The sequence below is a fragment of the Phyllobates terribilis genome, unplaced genomic scaffold (genome assembly GCF_046119375.1).
Source record: "Phyllobates terribilis strain yellow unplaced genomic scaffold, ASM4611937v1 Scaffold_2__4_contigs__length_985480577, whole genome shotgun sequence".
Taxonomy (NCBI): domain Eukaryota; kingdom Metazoa; phylum Chordata; class Amphibia; order Anura; family Dendrobatidae; genus Phyllobates; species Phyllobates terribilis.
Window position 1 is genome coordinate 973083235 of NW_027362762.1, and position 22000 is coordinate 973105234.

Here is a 22000-nt window from a genome sequence, read left to right on the forward strand (position 1 = left end):
TCTGGAGTGATGATAGACGAACGTCAATAGACGAGGCTCTGATGGGAGCAAATGGGTCTGGAAGAAACATTAGGAAACGTGTGGCTAGTGAGACGGAGCAGCGCCCCTGTCAGGGTCCAGAAAGCCCCAGAAGTTCTTAGAGACTGTTCCCACCAAGTGCAGCGTTCACCCCCCTCCCAACTAGAATTAGGTTGGATTGTAGACCCAGAGTTTATCCTGATATTCCCTATTGTACATGCACTAATATATTCCTGATTATGTAATTGTTTTGCCTTTGATCCTGTGAATACTGTGTCTGTATAGTAGCTTGTTGTTCCGCCTGGTGTCTCCTCTGCTGCATATAGATCCCTGCTTACATGGGGACAGTAAGAAGAGCTTTTATAATGCAGAAGTGACTGTATTGTAGGAGGATCCAGGGATGAAGAGCGCAGGTCCCGCCCCCGAGGAGCCCCCCAGAGACGCTGCACCACTGTAGCCTTACCGCCCACCACCCTGAGCTGTTCTCCCCTTCTCCCCGCTCAGAGGACTTTAATGATAATTGATAACGCAGAGGGATTTACAAGATGGAAAGAAAAAGCAGCGGGCGGCCCCCCACACAAATGTTTCTTCATGACCACCACCATTTAATATCCTGTAGACCACGCCCCAGCCTACGGGAATGAACTAATCACACATTTATCCCTGAAAATAAACCCAGACTGTTCACCAGTAAAGTGAGGTCCCCAGACCAGACCTCAAACCAGACCCCCTGTAAACAGCCATCAGACCAGACCCCTTGTATAAAGACCTCAAACCAGACCCCCTTTATACAGCCCCCAGACCACACCCCCTGTATACAGACCCCTTACCAGACCCCCTGTATACAGACCTCAGACCAGACCCCCTCTATACATACCCCAGGCCAGACCCCCTCTATACAGACCCCAGACCAGACCCCCTGTGTGAAGACCCAGGGGTCTTCAGTTGGGCGTAATACTGCTCTGACAACACAGGGTGAGGGTAAAACAGCGTGGCAATACTTTATTGAACAACAAAGCGGACAACAAACACAGAACAGTCCCAGCAAATACCCAAGATGGTGGAACATTACACAGTCTCACCCTTCCTTCTCCTCCCGCCTGGGATAGAACAGCTGCGACTTTGGAGACCTCCAGGGCCAACTACCTCAAACAGTGGCCCCCCGCTTCTGGTGGGTTCCCACAGAGAGGAGGTAGCGGCAAGCTTAGGAAGCTGACAGTCCATTGAGGTACAAGGCCAGGAGACCCGAAGGTCCCACCCTGGCCTCTCCGAGAGTTTCCATTGGGCCAGATGACCGGCTGGTCCCAATCTGGCTTTTCCGAATGTCTCCATGGGTTCCAAGCGACCGGAGGGTCCCTCCTGGCAACCCCCAACAACATATCCATGGGGCCAGGTGACTTCATCGTCCCAACCCTGGTCTCCCCAAATGTATCCATGGTCTCTCTGATAGTCAATGGAGCAGATCTGTATCTTTCCAGTCAGGGCCATATACCCTTAGACTAGAATCATGTAGAATCCAAATCTGTGTCTCTTTGGATGAAGCCATGCTATCCATCTACTGTCCTGAAGGATGTCTCTCATTCTCCTTGTAAAGTCTCTCTGATTCTCTGTTTCAAGTCTGACTGCTACAGAAGCACATGTCCCTTAAAATAGTTACAGTTGTCTGTTCAAGTACAAATTCACAGGTAGGGGGTTAGGAAGGTCATTACACACAGGGCTCAGGTCTCATTGTTTGAGCTAATCTATTCACATAGTTGGTATAGGAGGGGGCTCTTGTAAATAAATATCATTGTTTCAGAATCAAATAGAAATCAACATTCATGGTTATACAAATAGTATGTCCTTCTTGACCAGCCACAGAAATACACATACATTTACAAGTCAACATGAACACAATAGTGTATTTCTCTTGGCTTAACAAATCTAATCGTCTGCCTGATTAAGATTATAAACTGTATTGTCACACCTTGTATACAGACCCCAGACCATACTTTCTCTACAGTTCACAAACCAGAGCTGACAACCTGTATACAGACTCCAGAACATTCTCCCTATATACAGACCCCATTTCTATACAGGCTGCGGACCAGACCCCCCTGTATACAGACCCCAGGTGGCGTGAACCCTTTCTCCCCTCTCCACAGACTCCTCCTCACTGCTGGGCTGCACACGGCGTCCTTACTCTGGGGTCGGTGTGCGCCGTGGTGTCCAGGAGGGATGAGAAGGACAGAAATGGGCAGAGGTGACTATAAAGAACCCTGAGATTCTCCCTTTTTTGGGGGGCTGAGGATCTTCCCGTCTTCTGGCAGATTCCGGAGAGTTTGTGATGTGATTTTGGGTCTCTAGAATTTGGCAGTTCGGTGGACGGTCCATGGAGAGCTGGTAGTGATCCCTGAATGGATCCCAGGGCCTCCATGGTCCTCAGTCCAGGTATCGGCCGGCATCCTGGCACATGACGGGGTGAGGGGGGTCAGCACAGGGTTAATGGTAATGGGACGCTATGGAAGGAGCCTCACAGGGAAGTTTCCAGTGCAGCTGGCGTCAGATCATAATCTGTCATCCGAATCTAATACTTTCAGTCTGTGCCAAGTCATATTGGGGGCATCTGCCGGAGAAATGCCATTGCCGTCCATCAGTGCAGCGGGCGCAGGGCTCTGCTGTGTTTATCAGTAACCGGCCGCTGGTTGCTATCCGGCAGGAATGGCCACATGAAGCTGTCAGTCAGGGCTGCGGCTGCTCCAGCTCGGCGGGTGTCCAGGCCGGCTCCATCCCGGTGACACACTGAGACCAGCGGCACACGGGCGGGCAGAGGAGGGGGCGCATTAAATTGTAACAGATCAGGTAAATTTGCAAATCAGCGGAATTCGCCCCGTGATCCCCTGGAATTTGCCTGTGCCCGTTGCCACCACCTCCGAGGGTCAGTGATCGGGGGCCGCAGAGGAGAAATTCATGGAATCCTGCGGATTAATTAGCAGGTGGGCGCTATAAATACCCCGCAAAAATATCCGCCATCGTCATAAGTGTGATTGTGCCAAGAAAAAAGACATTATTCTGCAACTTCCCTCCCCACATCGGGGCCTGTACATCAGGGGCTGTACATCGGGGCCAACACATCAAGGCCCAGACATAGACGCTGACCCATCAGGGCCTACACATCGGGGCCGACACATCGAGGCCGACACATCGAGGCCCACACATCGAGACCCACACATCAAGCCCCAGACACAGACGCTGACCCATCAGGGCCGACACATCGGGGCCGACACATCGGGGCCGACACATCGAGATGCACACATCAAGCCCCAGACACAGACGCTGACCCATCAGGGCCGACACATCGGGGCCGACACATCGAGGCCGACACATCGAGGCAAACACATCGAGGCAAACACATCGAGGCCCACACATCGAGGCCGACACAGCAAGGCGCACACATCGAAGCCGACACATAGAGGCCTACACATCGAGACCCACACATCGAGGCCGACACATTGAGGCCCACACATCAAGACCCACACATCAAGCCCCAGACACAGACGCTGACCCATCAGGGCCGACACATCGGGGCCGACACATCGAGGCCGACACATCGAGGCCCACACATCGAGACCCACACATCAAGCCCCAGACACAGACGCTGACCCATCAGGGCCGACACATCGGGGCCGACACATCGGGGCCGACACATCGAGATGCACACATCAAGCCCCAGACACAGACGCTGACCCATCAGGGCCGACACATCGGGGCCGACACATCGGGGCCGACACATCGAGGCCGACACATCGAGGCCCACACATCGAGACCCACACATCGAGGCCGACACATTGAGGCCCACACATCGAGACCCACACATCAAGCCCCAGACACAGACGCTGACCCATCAGGGCCGACACATCGGGGCCGACACATCGAGGCCGACACATCGAGGCAAACACATCGAGGCAAACACATCGAGGCCCACACATCGAGGCCGACACAGCAAGGCGCACACATCGAAGCCGACACATAGAGGCCTACACATCGAGACCCACACACCGAGGCCGACACATTGAGGCCCACACATCGAGACCCACACATCAAGCCCCAGACACAGACGCTGACCCATCAGGGCCCACACATCGGAGCCGACACATCGGGGCCGACACATCGAGGCCGACACATCGAGGCCCACACATCGAGACCCACACATCGAGGCCGACACATTGAGGCCCACACATCGAGACCCACACATCAAGCCCCAGACATAGACGCTGACCCATCAGGGCCGACACATCGGGGCCGACACATCGGGGCCGACACATCGAGGCCGACACATCGAGGCAAACACATCGAGGCCGACACAGCAAGGCGCACACATCGAGGCCCACACATCGAGGCCCACACATCGAGGCCGACACAGCAAGGCCCACACATCGAGGCCCACACACCGAGGCAGACACAGCAGGGCCCACACAACGAGGCCCACACATCGGGGCAAACACATCGGGGCCCACACAACGAGGCCGACACATCGAGGTCCACACAGAACGAGGCAAACCCATCGAGGCCGACACATAGGGGCCAACACATCGAGGCCAACACATCGGGGCCCAGACATCGAGGCCCAGACATCGAGGCCCACACATTGGGGCCAACACATCGGGGCTGACACATCGAGGCTGATACATCGAGGCCCAAACATCGAGGCCCACACATCGAGGCCCACACATCGAGGCCCACACATCGAGGCCGACACATCGAGGCCGACACAGAGGGGCCAACATATCGAGGCAAACACATTGAGGCCGACACATCAAGGCCAACCCATTGAAGCCCACACATCGGGGCAAACACATCAAAGCTGACACATCGGGACCGACACATCCGGGCCGACACATCGAGGCAAACACATCCAGGCCGACACATCGGGGCTGACACATCACGGCCGACACGCAAGGCCGACACATCGAGGCCGACACATCGAGGCCGACCCATCGGGGCCATACATTGGGGCAAACACATCGAGGCCATCACATCAAGGCCCACACATCAGGGCAAACCCATCGAGGCCGACACATCGGGACAAACACATCAAGGCCGACACATCGAGGCCAACACATCGGGGCCGACACATTGAGGCCGACACATCGAGGCCGACACATCGGGGCAAACACATTGGGGCCGACATATTGAGGCCGACACATCGAAGCCCACACATTGGGGCCGACACTTCGAGGCCCACACATCGAGACCGACACATCGAGGCCCACGCATCGAGGCCCACACATCGAGACCGACATATCGGGGCCGACACATCAAGGCCCACACATCGAGACCGACACATCGAGGCCGACACATCGAGACCGACACATCGAGGCCCACACATCGGGGCCGACACATCGAGACCGACACATCGAGGCCCACACATCGGGGCCGACACATCGAGACCGACACATCAAGGCCCACACATCGGAACCGACATATCGGGGCCGACACATCGTGGCAAACACATCGAGACAGACACATCGAGACCGACACATCGAGGCCCACACATCGGGGCCGACACATCGTGGCGAACACATCGAGGCCCACACATCAGGGCCGACACATCGAGACCGACACATCGAGGCCCACACATCGGAACCGACATATCGGGGCAAACACATTGGGGCCGACATATCGAGGCCGACACATCGAAGCCCACACATTGGGGCCGACACTTCGAGGCCCACACATCGAGACCGACACATCGAGGCCCACGCATCGAGGCCCACACATCGAGACCGACATATCGGGGCCGACACATCAAGGCCCACACATCGAGACCGACACATCGAGGCCGACACATCGAGACCGACACATCGAGGCCCACACATCGGGGCCGACACATCGAGACCGACACATCGAGGCCCACACATCGGGGCCGACACATCGAGACCGACACATCGAGGCCCACACATCGGAACCGACATATCGGGGCCGACACATCGTGGCAAACACATCGAGACAGACACATCGAGACCGACACATCGAGGCCCACACATCGGGGCCGACACATCGAGACCGACACATCGAGGCCCACACATCGGGGCCGACACATCGAGACCGACACATCAAGGCCCACACATCGGAACCGACATATCGGGGCCGACACATCGTGGCAAACACATCGAGACAGACACATCGAGACCGACACATCGAGGCCCACACATCGGGGCCGACACATCGTGGCGAACACATCGAGGCCCACACATCAGGGCCGACACATCGAGACCGACACATCGAGGCCCACACATCGGAACCGACATATCGGGGCAAACACATTGGGGCCGACATATCGAGGCCGACACATCGAAGCCCACACATTGGGGCCGACACTTCGAGGCCCACACATCGAGACCGACACATCGAGGCCCACGCATCGAGGCCCACACATCGAGACCGACATATCGGGGCCGACACATCAAGGCCCACACATCGAGACCGACACATCGAGGCCGACACATCGAGACCGACACATCGAGGCCCACACATCGGGGCCGACACATCGAGACCGACACATCGAGGCCCACACATCGGGGCCGACACATCGAGACCGACACATCGAGGCCCACACATCGGAACCGACATATCGGGGCCGACACATCGTGGCAAACACATCGAGACAGACACATCGAGACCGACACATCGAGGCCCACACATCGGGGCCGACACATCGTGGCGAACACATCGAGGCCCACACATCGAGACCGACACATCGAGGCCCACACATCGGGGCCGACACATCGAGACCGACACATCGAGGCCCACACATCGGGGCCGACACATCGAGACCGACACATCGAGGCCCACACATCGGAACCGACATATCGGGGCCGACACATCGTGGCAAACACATCGAGACAGACACATCGAGACCGACACATCGAGGCCCACACATCGGGGCCGACACATCGTGGCGAACACATCGAGGCCCACACATCGGGGCCCACACATTGAGACCCACACGTCGGGGCCGACACATCAAGGCCCACACATCGAGACCGACACATCGAGGCCGACACATCGAGACCGACACATCGAGGCCCACACATCGGGGCCGACACATCGAGACCGACACATCGAGGCCCACACATCGGGGCCGACACATCGAGACCGACACATCGAGGCCCACACATCGGAACCGACATATCGGGGCCGACACATCGTGGCAAACACATCGAGACAGACACATCGAGACCGACACATCGAGGCCCACACATCGGGGCCGACACATCGTGGCGAACACATCGAGGCCCACACATCGAGACCGACACATCGAGGCCCACACATCGGGGCCGACACATCGAGACCGACACATCGAGGCCCACACATCGGGGCCGACACATCGAGACCGACACATCGAGGCCCACACATCGGAACCGACATATCGGGGCCGACACATCGTGGCAAACACATCGAGACAGACACATCGAGGCCCACACATCGGGGCCGACACATCGTGGCGAACACATCGAGGCCCACACATCGGGGCCCACACATTGAGACCCACACGTCGGGGCCCACACATTGAGGCCCACACATCAGGGCCGACACATTGGGGCAAACATATCGGGGCCCACACATCGGGGCCGACACATCGATGCCGACCCGTCGGGGCCGACACATCGGGCAAACACATTGAGGCCGACACATCAGGGCCAACACATCGAGGCCAACACATCGGAGCCCACACATCTGGGCAAACACATCGGGTTCGACACATCGGGGCAAACACATCGGGGTCGACACATCGGGGTCCACATGTCAGGGCCGACACATCGGGGTCGACACATTGAAGCCCACACATCGGGACCCACACATCGGAGCGAACACATCGAGGCCGACCCATCAGGGCCGACACATCGGGGCTCACACATCGAGGCCCACACATCGGGGCAAACACATCGGGATCCACACATCGCGGTCCACACGTCGGGGCCGACAAGTCAAGGCCGAGACATCGGGGCCCACACATCGGTGTCCACACATCGGGGCCCACACATTGTGGCCCACGCATCGGGACCCACACATCGGGGCCGACACATCGAGGCCCACACATCGAGGCCGACACATAAGGGCAAACAGATCGGGGCAAACACATTGGGGCCCACACATCGAGGAACACACATCGAGGCCGACACATCGAGGCCCAAACATCGAGGCCGACACATCAGGGCCGATACATTGGGGCCCACACATCGGGACCGACACATCGGGGCAAACACTTCGAGGAACATACATCGAGGCCTACACATCGGGGCCGACTCATCGGGGCCCACACATAAGGGCAAACACATCGGGGCAGACACAATGGGGCCCACACATCGAGGCGCAAACATCGGGGCCGACACATCGAGGCCCACACATCGAGACCGACACATCGGGACCCACACATCGAGGCCGACACATCGAGGTCAACTGTCACGGGTGTGTCAGAGGTGGCAGACAGTCGCCCTGCAGTTGGTTGCAGGAGATCTCTACATTTGGCATTACAGACATCTTCTTAGAGGCTGTCTCTCTAGGACCCAGTGGCCGCCTCCCTCTGGCTAATTAACGCCCTGCCTCGGAGTATAAATACCTGCTGTGTATCAGAGGGAGGTGCCGGCAATATTCATTACTATTTGTGAAAGCTTCAGCAAGAGCAGTACGTCATCCTCTCTGGAGCTTGAGGACGTGTGCGCATTTGTCTGAGGTCGTTTAAAGCTAAGCAATTTCCCCCTGTTTGTCCACCCCTGTTGTCTATAGTGTTTAGTGGAGATCGACAAGAGCTCATCTCCTCCCTTCCCTAGCCTTAACCATACGCCAGGGAAAGACAGGGCGAGGTACGCGTGCGGAGATTACAGGGTGCCAATACAGGACGTTAGGGGAGACAGACTAGATCAACCTAGGAGGTCTCCACTTCCCCCCTTTCCCTAGAGGCTGGGCTCCCTTTCCCACTTCCCTTTGTGCTGCACTAAGTCTTTCCCACACCTTGCGTGACACCGACACATCGAGTGCCAAAATCTGGGGTAAAACTGCTTGAAATGGCGCAAAACTTGTGTACAATCCGAGTTCAGCACACGATGTTGTGACTTCTGGTGATTTTGCTCCGGTCCCGGCCGACGCCGACCACTTCCTGATAGGTAGACGGAGCTCCAGGGAAGAGGTGAAGCTGACAAATTCACAATCATTTACGCCGGCCCCGTCCGTTTCTGACGGGCATGAAGTGACCGCGGGCAAGGCCGCGCATTGGTATCTATGATCTGGCCAAGCAAGATCCCATCTTGATAACCGTATCTTTACTCGTATACATTTTTAACACAGCAAAGAAAAAAAACAATAAATGACAACCGTAAATATGCACAGTAATAACGTGTAGTGATAAGCTGACCCTCACTGTCCCTACTCACACGTTACCAGTCCTTTACTCCAGAAGGATGTGTCCCCCGTCGCAGGCCTGTCTGTCTTTGCAGGAGGGCGTCCCAGCCGGAGAAAAAAACAGGAACAACAAATTACGCTGAAAGGAGGGAATACTTCGGCCTCTCGCCAGAGGACCCGCTTACAGTCTCTCTGATCCGGATAGCAGCTTTGGTGGATCCCTTATGTAGTCCACACTCCAGTAGCAGGGAGTGTAATAGCTGTATCCCTCAGCAGTGAAGAAGCTGGGGAAGGCCCCGAGGATATGGTGTCAGGTAAAAGAAATCCCGTTGAGAGTCTCTCCTGCGCCACACACGAGGGCCTGCACACCGTCCTGGCTCTTTTCACAGACCACAGCAAACTCTCTTCGCGCTTTTTTCTGCTTCCCACTTTGGTCACGTGACTCTCTAGGGCCGGACACAGGAGGCTCAGTCTTTTTCTCTGGCATCACACCCTGCACAGGAGCAACCTCTGGCCACAAGGTGGCAGCATCATCCTGTGTAATCACTTCTGTAACAGGCTCTATTTCAATGATCACAGAACAGCCAGAGCCGGCCAGCTCACTACAAGCCCCCCCAATCAAAGGTTGGCAGTCCCTGTCAACGACCGGCTCCAGGGCGGCGATGGCTGTGGATGTGACAGGGGGCGGCTGGGAAGAGGGCCACACATATTGGTCTCTGTAGGACTGTCCTGGAGGTACCCCTGCAGTGGTCCTCGTTGTCCGCCTAACGGGTTGGATCCCCTCTCTCCTATCAGTCACCCCACTCTCTTTCCCAGTCAACATGTCAGTAGAGGAGGTAATTGGTTCAAGTGCGTCAGTCGGACCTACAGGGGTAGGCATGCATTCAGTCTCTACATCCCTGGGGTCAGTGTCTCCGACAGTATTAGTGATATCCATCTCTCTAGGTATCACAGTAGGGGAGTCAGGCTGGGAACGGCAGGGGCGCAACATATTACGGTGCAAAGTTCGGATGCTGCCGCTGTCTTCGCCCTGCACTCGATAGATGGGGCCACCGGGGTACGGCTGTCCAATTACTCGATAGACTTCGGTCTCCCACTTGGGCCGGAGTTTCCCTTGCGGCTTCTTTATTCGGACTAGGACCAGCTGACCTACATTCAGTGGGTCTTCTTGTACCGGAAGTGGGTCAGCGTGCACTTGATCCTGAATTTGTCGGCCTACTAGCCGGTAGACAGTCTCCATTCTCTGGCGGTGTGTTTGTAGCCAGGAAGGATAGGTACCACAGGTATCTTCTTCGGAGTTGCAACTCATGGATGTCTTTGCCTGGACGGCCAAAGAGAAGGGTGTATGGGGTGTATCCAGTGACGGAATGGACCTGATTATTATAGGCCCACAGCAGTTCCGGGAGGAATCGAGGCCAGTCGGGCTTTTTGTCTTCAGCCAAAGTCCGGATCAGTTGTAAGAGGGTCCGGTTAAAGCGTTCACACGCGCCATTCCCTTGTGGATGGTAAGGGGTGGTCCTGGACTTCTTGATTCCATACATCCGTTGGAGTTCTTCAATGACTCGCCCTTCGAAACAAGCCCCCTGATCAGAGTGTAGCCGCTCCGGACACCCGTAGACCCGAATGAATTGCTGACAGATAGCCTGTGCAGCTGATTCAGCAGTCTGATCCTTCGTAGCAACAGCGACAGCGAATTTCGTGAAGTGGTCCACCATCACCAGACAGTACTGGTAGCCACTATTCGCCGTTCCGATCAACAGATAGTCCACCATCAACAGCTCGAGGGGCCTCGACGTCTTAATAGTCTGGATGGGGGCACGCTGCTCTGCAGACTTGTGGAATTCACAGGTACGGCATGCTTGACAGACATTTTCAACCAACTTACGGAGCCCCGGACAAAAAATGAACTGCTGGGTCCACCGGAGGGTCTTGTCTATGCCGAAGTGGCCGTTCCTCCTGTGAGCTTCGCACACCATCTCATGGGCCAACTGCACCGGGACGACAATCTGCAAACACTCCTCCAGCATATGGGATAAAAGGGCCCTGCGACACAGGACTCCATCTTTCACAATCAGCCGATCCCACTGGGCAAGCAGAGCCAAGGCTCCGGTCGATAGTCGGGCTCGCACTTCGGAGGGCGGTTTCTCTTGTTTATTCACATACTGTTTCAGTAAGACGTGCTCGGGATCTCGATCTTGAAGCTTGGCCCATTCTTGCAGGGACAGGGGAGATCCCACTACGGCTTCAATCCCTCCTACAGCATACTGGCGGTTATCTTCTATTTGCTTTGCGAGCCGGGCAAAGTCAGGCATCTCATCTTCCTCCAACTCTTCATCCCGGTCCCCCACTGGCGGGGATGATGTCACTCTAGACAGGCTGTCAGCATTCTGATTCTCGTTCCCCGCTCTGTATTTAATTTTGTACTGGAATCTAGAGAGCCTGGCCATCCAGCGCTGTTCCATTGCCCCTAGTTTGGCATTCTCTAGGTGGGCAAGAGGATTGTTGTCCGTCATGACCAGCACCTCCGCTCCTGTCAGATAGCCAGCAAATTTCTCCGTCATAGCCCAAGTCAGAGCCAAGAGTTCCAAGCGGAAGGAACTGTAGTTGACGGGATTCTTTTCGGTGTCACGGAGAGACCTACTGGCATAGGCTATCACGCGTTCTTTATTATCTTGAACTTGAGAGAGGACCGCCCCTAGACCTTGAAGGCTGGCGTCGGTGTGCAACTGAAACGTTAATGTGTAGTCTGCATATGCCAGAACAGGGGGTGATGTTAGAGCAGCCTTAAGTGCCTGAAAGGATTTTTCTCGGTCAGGCCCCCAACTGATGCGTCATCCTCTGGGGCTGTTCGCGGTCCCTCGGAGAACCTCATGCAGTGGTTCAGCAAGCCGAGCAAAGTCCTTGACAAACCGACGGTAGTAGCCTGCTAGCCCCAGAAAAGCCCGGACTTCTTTGACGGTAGTTGGCTACGGCCACTCTTGAACGGCTGCTATCTTCTCCGGAGAGGGCTGGACGCCTTCGGCCGAGATCCGGTGACCCAAGTAGTCGATTTCCTGCTGGAACAGACGGCACTTGCTGGGCTTCAACTTCAAGCCGTGTCGCCTCAAGCGCTGGAACACTTGGCCAAGCTTGTGAAGATGATCTTCAAAGGTGGCGGAGTATACCACGATGTCGTCAAGGTATATCAGCGTAAACTCAAAGTTGAAGTCCCCCAGACAGCGTTCCATTAGTCTCTGAAAGGTCCCCGGTGCGTTATTCAAGCCGAACGGCATCCGGTCGAACTCATACAGGCCCATGGGAAGGATGAAGGCGGTCTTTTCCCTGTCCTTCTCACTCATTGGAACCTGCCAATATCCACTGGCCAGGTCTAGGGACGAAAAATATTTGGCTTTCTTCAGGGCGGTCAGTGACTCTTTGATCCGAGGAAGTGGATATGAGTCCCGGATAGTGCAAGCGTTCAGCCTACGGTAGTCCACGCAAAACCTTAGGGAACCATCTTTCTTTTTGACTATCACGACGGGTGCAGCCCACGGGCTCTGGCTTTCACGTACCACTCCGGCGTGTAGCATAGATTCTAACAGGCTTTTCACCTCCTGGTATTGCTGAGGTGGTATCTGCCGGTACCTCTCGCGGATAGGGGGGGTATCGCCCGTGGGTATTTCGTGCTGGATACTGGTGGTACACCCAAAGTCTGTGTCATGCTTTGCAAAGGAGTCTTGGTGTTCCCGCAGAAGTTCCTCCACTTGAAACACTTCTTGTTTGGTGTACAGAGACGTGTCTAGCTGCACTTTTTCCCGTAGTTTTCGCCCAATGTCTTCATCGTCTACTTGAGCGTTTATGGCTGAGACGGTTACCGTCCAGTCGCCTTCTGTAGACGGGGTGAATTCTAGGGGTCCAATGGGATTCACTTCCGTGGGTAGAGCATATACCCGGGCAAGTTGAGTGCCGGCTTCAAGGGCTAGGCCTACGTCTGCGGTGTTGTTTAGCCTGACAGGGACTCTCCCGTTCCTCACGACAGCTAGAGTGCGAGCAACTAGTGGGTTTAGCTTACCCCCACTTGAGGTCCTCGGCTCGATCAACACTTCAACCCCCTCAAGTTGTCGGTGGGTGTTAAGGGGTAAGGAAATGACTGTCTCTTTTTCAGCGGGCAAAGTAATCCGGGTACGGCATGGCACCGTAATGGCGGCTAGGAGTAGTTGTTCCTCTGCCATCTGTTGAAGTCCAACGGTCCGGATTACGCGCTGGAACGCCAGACGAGTCGGCTTATGTTTGGTGACTTTCTGCCAGTATTTGGGTCCTTTTCTTGTCAACAGCATAAGATCCAGGTCTTTCAAGATGTTTATTCCAACTATCACTGGGGTCTCGGAGCCGAAACCTTCCTTGACGATGACGATCCCTCGTTTCCCTAAGTCCTGTCCGCAGGCCTTTGTGTCCATCCAAGCAACTCCGGTCACTGGAATGGGTAGATTATTAGCCGCAATAATCTTAATGGTGGTGTCTGGGTCACGAGCAGTTCTTGGTTTGAGGTAATTTTCGTAAAACTGTTCAGAGATCGTGGTCACTTGTGACCCGGTGTCCATCAGTCCCTGTACGGCAATTCCTTCCAGGACAACTTCAAGTGTCGGGCTATTCGAGGCAAGAGCACCCCGCCATCGGCTCTGTTTTTCCACACCCCTCTCCTTGGCTTCCCCTGCTGCGCGAGCCTCAGCTGCAGGGGTGTCTAGTTTAACGGCGGCCATTGTGGTGAGGCCTGGCGTGGTAGCTCTGCTTGTGGATATGGCTGGGGTTCCATTCGCTGGTCTGATCGAAATTCCCTTCGCTGGGGTGACTGAGGGTTTGTTTGTTGGTGCGACGGAGGTTGTTGCGGAGGGAAGTGTTGAGGACAACGATTTGCCCTATGGCGAGGATCACCGCATGACCAACACTGTCCCACGGGACGACTAGGCTGTCTTCGCTGGTCTCCCTGTCGGTCTAATGTTAACTGTAATATCTGTCTCTGTAAGTCTGCTACCATCTGTTTCAGGTCTTCCGTGTCACTGTTCGGATTTTTAATGTCAGATATGGATCTGCATGCAGCACCTGGAATCCCCACATCCATGACGGGTCCCCTTGAACGTTCTATGGCTTCCTGTTTGACTTCAGCAAAAGTAAGAGCCGGCATCATCCGGATCAAGTCCTGTAACGTGCGGTTAAGATACTGGTCTCTCAGACCTATTACAAATTGGTCTCTCAGTACCAGGTCACGAGGAGCCATACCAGCTAGTTGTTCCCCTTTTCCACAGGCTTGTTCAAGGAGTACCTGAAGGGCGTTCGCATATTGGGGAATATCCTCCCATTCAAGCTGCGTCCGTCTAAAGAACATGTGTCGCAGTGTTCCCTGGTATGTGGTCGGCCCATAGGTGTTCTCCAGCACCCGCACCAAATCATCTACTGTACGCTGGCCCCTGACCGTCTCCAGTCTGACTGTCGTCCATGCCTCCCCCTCTAGCGTCAGTACCGCCATTTCTGCCAAGGTCTTAGGGTCAATATTATACATTTCCCCCAGTATCCGGACTTGTTCCGCTCACTCTGGTACAGGGTAGTTTCGTCCGCCAAATTTCCTGACCTGATTCACAATAGACGCCGGCGGGGCTTTCTGACTGTACACATGGCCTGGGTGGGAATCTTGTTGGTCACAGATCCTGCCGACTACGCCAGATGAAGTGACCGCGGGCAAGGCCGCGCATTGGTATCTATGATCTGGCCCAGCAAGATCCCCACACACAGACTCCATCTTGATAACCGTATCTTTACTCGTATACATTTTTAACACAGCAAAGAAAAAAAACAATAAATGACAACTGTAAATATGCACAGTAATAACGTGTAGTGATAAGCTGACCCTCACTGTCCCTACTCACACGTTACCAGTCCTTTACTCCAGAAGGATGTGTCCCCCGTCGCAGGCCTGTCTGTCTTTGCAGGAAGGGGTCCCAGCCGAAGAAAAAAAACAGGAACAACAAATTACGCTGAAAGGAGGGAATACTTCGGCCTCTCGCCAGAGGACCCGCTTACAGTCTCTCTGATCCGGATAGCAGCTTTGGTGGATCCCTTATGTAGTCCACACTCCAGTAGCAGGGAGTGTAATAGCTGTATCCCTCAGCAGTGAAGAAGCTGGGGAAGGCCCCGAGGATATGGTGTCAGGTAAAAGAAATCCCGTTGAGAGTCTCTCCTGCGCCACACACGAGGGCCTGCACACCGTCCTGGCTCTTTTCACAGACCACAGCAAACTCTCTTCGCGCTTTTTTCTGCTTCCCACTTTGGTCACGTGACTCTCTAGGGCCGGACACAGGAGGCACAGTCTTTTTCTCTGTCATCACACCCCACGCAGGTGCAACCTCTGGCCACAAGGTGGCAGCATCATCCTGTGTAATCACTTCTGTAACAGGCTCTATATCAATAATCACAGAACAGCCAGAGCCGGCCAGCTCACTACAGGCACACCATCGTCCTCCAAGTTTCCTTCACTGTGACTAAATGTTCTGTCAGTGAATGAACATTCTGAAAGTCCATCTCCACCTAGTCATGCTCACAGCTGAGGGTTTGCTACGATTGCATCACGTCCAGCCACATCAACAGCACATAGAGGGTTAATGGAAAATGTGCCCCGGGGCGCCCGGCCACCATGCCCAGCACTGGCTTCCTCACACCTGGCAGCACTCACTTCTCTGAGCGGCTGTTACAATGTATCGGTGCAGGTCATTCTAGGGCTGCAGATTCTCACAGAGGACTGGATGCAATTGTAACAAAGTGTCACCTGTGAGAAGTGTGAGATCAGCGGGAGAAGGCGCTCATTCACCGACAGCAAGCAGAGATCCTGGAAATGGTAAAAAGTGATAAAGTCTATAAGAAAGTCACCGACGTTCTGTAATCACTTATCCATAGGTCTGTGGAGCCTCGTCCACTTCAGATGAGGTGGCAGGACGCTGTGGCCACCACTGCACCGCCAGACACTACACAGCGGCCTCATGGGGTTATATCTGGAGGAGACTCTTCTCCCGGACACTTGGACTCAGTGAAGATCAGGAAGGTCTCAGGAATCCAGATCTCCTCCATGACTAAAGTATCACCAGTGCCTGAAACGCGTCGGCTCTGCTGGAGCTCCAGGCTATGACTGCGGGGCCACATCCGAGGGCCCCTGTCCTGTCATCTAACCTGCACGATCAATGTCAGGAGGCTGCCTGCAAGTAAGACCCCGGCATGGGAGCGGCACGTCCGCTACTCAGTACATCGGATGTCAGACGAACAGTTTATATCCTGAGACGCACGACTTCATTATCGAGTTTGGGTTTCACATCCGGCCCCATTTGGGGACACCAAATACTGAGGAGCAGAGGGCAGAAAACTCCCCACCCCTCTGCTGACCCCATAACTGTACAGTCCAGACCTCCTCTGGTCTAAACACTGCGCCCCCGTCGGGAGCTTCATGGCGGAGCAGCTGTTGCAGCCGTACATCACCAAGCACAATGCCGAGCGTCGGATGGAGTGGTGTAAAGCCGCCAGCACTGGACTCTGGAGGAGACGTGTTCTGTGCAGTGACGGATCGCACATCTCTATCTGCGTCTGATGGAGGAGTCTGGTGATTCCAGGAGAACGTTACCCCCTGAATGCATTGTGCCCCCTGTACAGATGGTGGAGGGGGATAATGTTATGGGCTCGTTATCAAGGGGCGGCCGCGGACCCTCAGCTCCAGTGATGGGAAATCTTAATCTTCAGCACAAGACATTGTGGACAATTGTAGCTTCAGCTTTGTGGGAACAGTTTGGGGAAGACTCTTATCTGTCCCCCATGACTGCGCCCAGTGCACAAGCTCCATACAGACATGGAGGAGGACATGAGCGGCCACACAGAGCCCGGACCCCCCAACATCAGGGTCTGACCCCACAAATGGGAGGCCACATACTTTCCTCCATATTAATGTCTATGGATGTAGATGAGGACAGAGAAGCCCCTGGAGTGCATGTGGGGGGCACATACTTTCCTCCATATTAATGTCTATGGATGTAGATGAGGACAGAGAAGCCCCCGGAGGTGGATGTGGGGGGCACATACTTTCTCCATATTAATGTCTATGGATGTAGATGAGGACAGAGAAGCCCCCGGAGGTGGATGTGGGGGGCACATACTTTCTCCATATTAATGTCTATGGATGTAGATGAGGACAGAGAAGCCCCCGGAGGTGGATGTGGGGGGCACATACTTTTCTCCATATTAATGTCTATGGATGTAGATGAGGACAGAGAAGCCCCCGGAGGTGGATGTGGGGGGCACATACTTTCTCCATATTAATGTCTATGGATGTAGATGAGGACAGAGAAGCCCCCGGAGGTGGATGTGGGGGGCACATACTTTCTCCATATTAATGTCTATGGATGTAGATGAGGACAGAGAAGCCCCCGGATGTGGATGTGGGGGGGCACATACTTTTCTCCATATTAATGTCTATGGATGTAGATGAGGACAGAGAAGCCCCCGGAGGTGGATGTGGGGGGCACATACTTTCTCCATATTAATGTCTATGGATGTAGATGAGGACAGAGAAGCCCCTGGAGGTGGATGTGGGGGGGCACATACTTTTCTCCATATTAATGTCTATGGATGTAGATGAGGACAGAGAAGCCCCCGGAGGTGGATGTGGGGGGCACATACTTTCCTCCATATTAATGTCTATGGATGTAGATGAGGACAGAGAAGCCCCTGGAGGTGGATGTGGGGGCCACATACTTTCCTCCATATTAATGTCTATGGATGTAGATGAGGACAGAGAAGCCCCCGGAGGTGGATGTGGGGGGCACATACTTTCTCCATATTAATGTCTATGGATGTAGATGAGGACAGAGAAGTCCCCGGAGGTGGATGTGGGGGGCACATACTTTCTCCATATTAATGTCTATGGATGTAGATGAGGACAGAGAAGCCCCCGGAGGTGGATGTGGGGGGCACATACTTTCCTCCATATTAATGTCTATGGATGTAGATGATGACAGAGAAGCCCCCGGAGGTGGATGTGGGGGGCACATACTTTCTCCATATTAATGTCTATGGATGTAGATGAGGACAGAGAAGCCCCCGGAGGTGGATGTGGGGGGCACATACTTTTCTCCATATTAATGTCTATGGATGTAGATGAGGACAGAGAAGCCCCCGGAGGTGGATGTGGGGGGCACATACTTTCTCCATATTAATGTCTATGGATGTAGATGAGGACAGAGAAGCCCCTGGAGGTGGATGTGGGGGGCACATACTTTCTCCATATTAATGTCTATGGATGTAGATGAGGACAGAGAAGCCCCCGGAGGTGGATGTGGGGGGCACATACTTTCCTCCATATTAATGTCTATGGATGTAGATGAGGACAGAGAAGCCCCCGGAGGTGGATGTGGGGGGCACATACTTTCTCCATATTAATGTCTATGGATGTAGATGAGAACAGAGAAGCCCCTGGAGGTGGATGTGGGGGGCACATACTTTCCTCCATATTAATCTCTATGGATGTAGATGACGACAGAGAAGCCCCTGGAGGTGGATGTGGGGGGCACATACTTTCCTCCATATTAATGTCTATGGATGTAGATGAGGGCAGAGAAGCCCCTGGAGGTGGATGTGGGGGGCACATACTTTCTCCATATTAATGTCTATGGATGTAGATGAGGACAGAGAAGCCCCTGGAGGTGGATGTGGGGGGCACATACTTTCTCCATATTAATGTCTATGGATGTAGATGACAACAGAGAAGCCCCTGGAGGTGGATGTGGGGGGCACATACTTTCCTCCATATTAATCTCTATGGATGTAGATGAGGACAGAGAAGCCCCCGGAGGTGGATGTGGGGGGCACATACTTTTTCCATTTTAATGTCTATGGATGTAGATGAGGGCAGAGAAGCCCCTGGAGGTGGATGTGGGGGGCACATACTTTCCTCCATATTAATGTTTATGGATGTAGATGAGGACAGAGAAGCCCCTGGAGGTGGATGTGGGGGGCACATACTTTCTCCATATTAATGTCTATGGATGTAGATGAGGACAGAGAAGCCCCCGGAGGTGGATGTGGGGGGCACATACTTTCCTCCATATTAATGTCTATGGATGTAGATGAGGACAGAGAAGCCTCCGGAGTTGGATGTGGGGGGCACATACTTTCTCCATATTAATATCTATGGATGTAGATGAGGACAGAGAAGCCCCCGGAGGTGGATGTGGGGGGCACATACTTTCCTCCATATTAATGTCTATGGATGTAGATGAGGACAGAGAAGCCTCCGGAGGTGGATGTGGGGGGCACATACTTTCCTCCATATTAATGTCTATGGATGTAGATGAGGACAGAGAAGCCCCTGGAGGTGGATGTGGGGGGCACATACTTTTCTCCATATTAATGTCTATGGATTTAGATGAGGACAGAGAAGCCTCCGGAGGTGGATGTGGGGGGCACATACTTTCCTCCATATTAATGTCTATGGATGTAGATGAGGACAGAGAAGCCCCCGGAGGTGGATGTGGGGGGCACATACTTTCCTCCATATTAATGTCTATGGATGTAGATGAGGACAGAGAAGCCTCCGGAGGTGGATGTGGGGGGCACATACTTTTCTCCATATTAATGTCTATGGATGTAGATGAGGACAGAGAAGCCCCCGGAGGTGGATGTGGGGGGCACATACTTTCCTCCATATTAATGTCTATGGATGTAGATGAGGATAGAGAAGCCCCCGGAGGTGGATGTGGGGGGCACATACTTTTCTCCATATTAATGTCTATGGATGTAGATGAGGACAGAGAAGCCTCCGGAGGTGGATGTGGGGGGCACATACTTTTCTCCATATTAATGTCTATGGATGTAGATGAGGACAGAGAAGCCCCCGGAGGTGGATGTGGGGGGCACATACTTTTCTCCATATTAATGTCTATGGATGTAGATGAGGACAGAGAAGCCACTGGAGGTGGATGTGGGGGGCACATACTTTCCTCCATATTAATGTCTATGGATGAAGATGAGGACAGAGAAGCCCCCGGAGGTGGATGTGGGGGGCACATACTTTCCTCCATATTAATGTCTATGGATGTAGATGAGGACAGAGAAGCCACTGGAGGTGGATGTGGGGGGCACATACTTTCTCCATATTAATGTCTATGGATGTAGATGAGGACAGAGGAGCCCCCGGAGGTGGATGTGGGGGGCACATACTTTCCTCCATATTAATGTCTATGGATGTAGATGAGGACAGAGAAGCCCCTGGAGGTGGATGTGGGGGGCACATACTTTCTCCATATTAATGTCTATGGATGAAGATGAGGACAGAGAAGCCCCTGGAGGTGGATGTGGGGGGCACATACTTTTCTCCATATTAATGTCTATGGATGAAGATGAGGACAGAGAAGCCCCTGGAGGTGGATGTGGGGGGCACATACTTTCTCCATATTAATGTCTATGGATGTAGATGAGGACAGAGAAGCCCCTGGAGGTGGATGTGGGGGGCACATACTTTCTCCATATTAATGTCTATGGATGTAGATGAGGACAGAGAAGCCCCTGGAGGTGGATGTGGGGGGCACATACTTTCTCCATATTAATGTCTATGGATGTAGATGAGGACAGAGAAGCCCCCGGAGGTGGATGTGGGGGGCACATACTTTCTCCATATTAATGTCTATGGATGTAGATGAGGACAGAGAAGCCCCTGGAGGTGGATGTGGGGGGCACATACTTTTCTCCATATTAATGTCTATGGATGTAGATGAGGACAGAGAAGCCCCCGGAGGTGGATGTGGGGGGCACATACTTTCTCCATATTAATGTCTATGGATGTAGATGAGGACAGAGAAGCCACTAGAGGTGGATGTGGGGGGCACATACTTTTCTCCATATTAATGTCTATGGATGTAGATGAGGACAGAGAAGCCCCCGGAGGTGGATGTGGGGGGCACATACTTTCTCCATATTAATGTCTATGGATGTAGATGAGGACAGAGAAGCCCCTAGAGGTGGATGTGGGGGGCACATACTTTTCTCCATATTAATGTCTATGGATGCAGATGAGGACAGAGAAGCCCCCGGAGGTGGATGTGGGGGGCACATACTTTCTCCATATTAATGTCTATGGATGTAGATGAGGACAGAGAAGCCCCCGGAGGTGGATGTGGGGGGCACATACTTTCTCCATATTAATGTCTATGGATGTAGATGAGGACAGAGAAGTCCCCGGAGGTGGATGTGGGGGGCACATACTTTTCTCCATATTAATGTCTATGGATGTAGATGAGGACAGAGAAGCCCCCGGAGGTGAATGTGGGGGGCACATACTTTCTCCATATTAATGTCTATGGATATAGATGAGGACAGAGAAGCCCCCGGAGGTGAATTTGGGGGTCACATACTTTCTCCATATTAATGTCTATGGATGTAGATGAGGACAGAGAAGCCCCCGGAGGTGAATGTGGGGGGCACATACTTTCTCCATATTAATGTCTATGGATGTAGATGAGGACAGAGAAGCCCCCGGAAGTGGATGTGGGGGGCGCATACTTTCCTCCATATTAATGTCTATGGATGTAGATGAGGA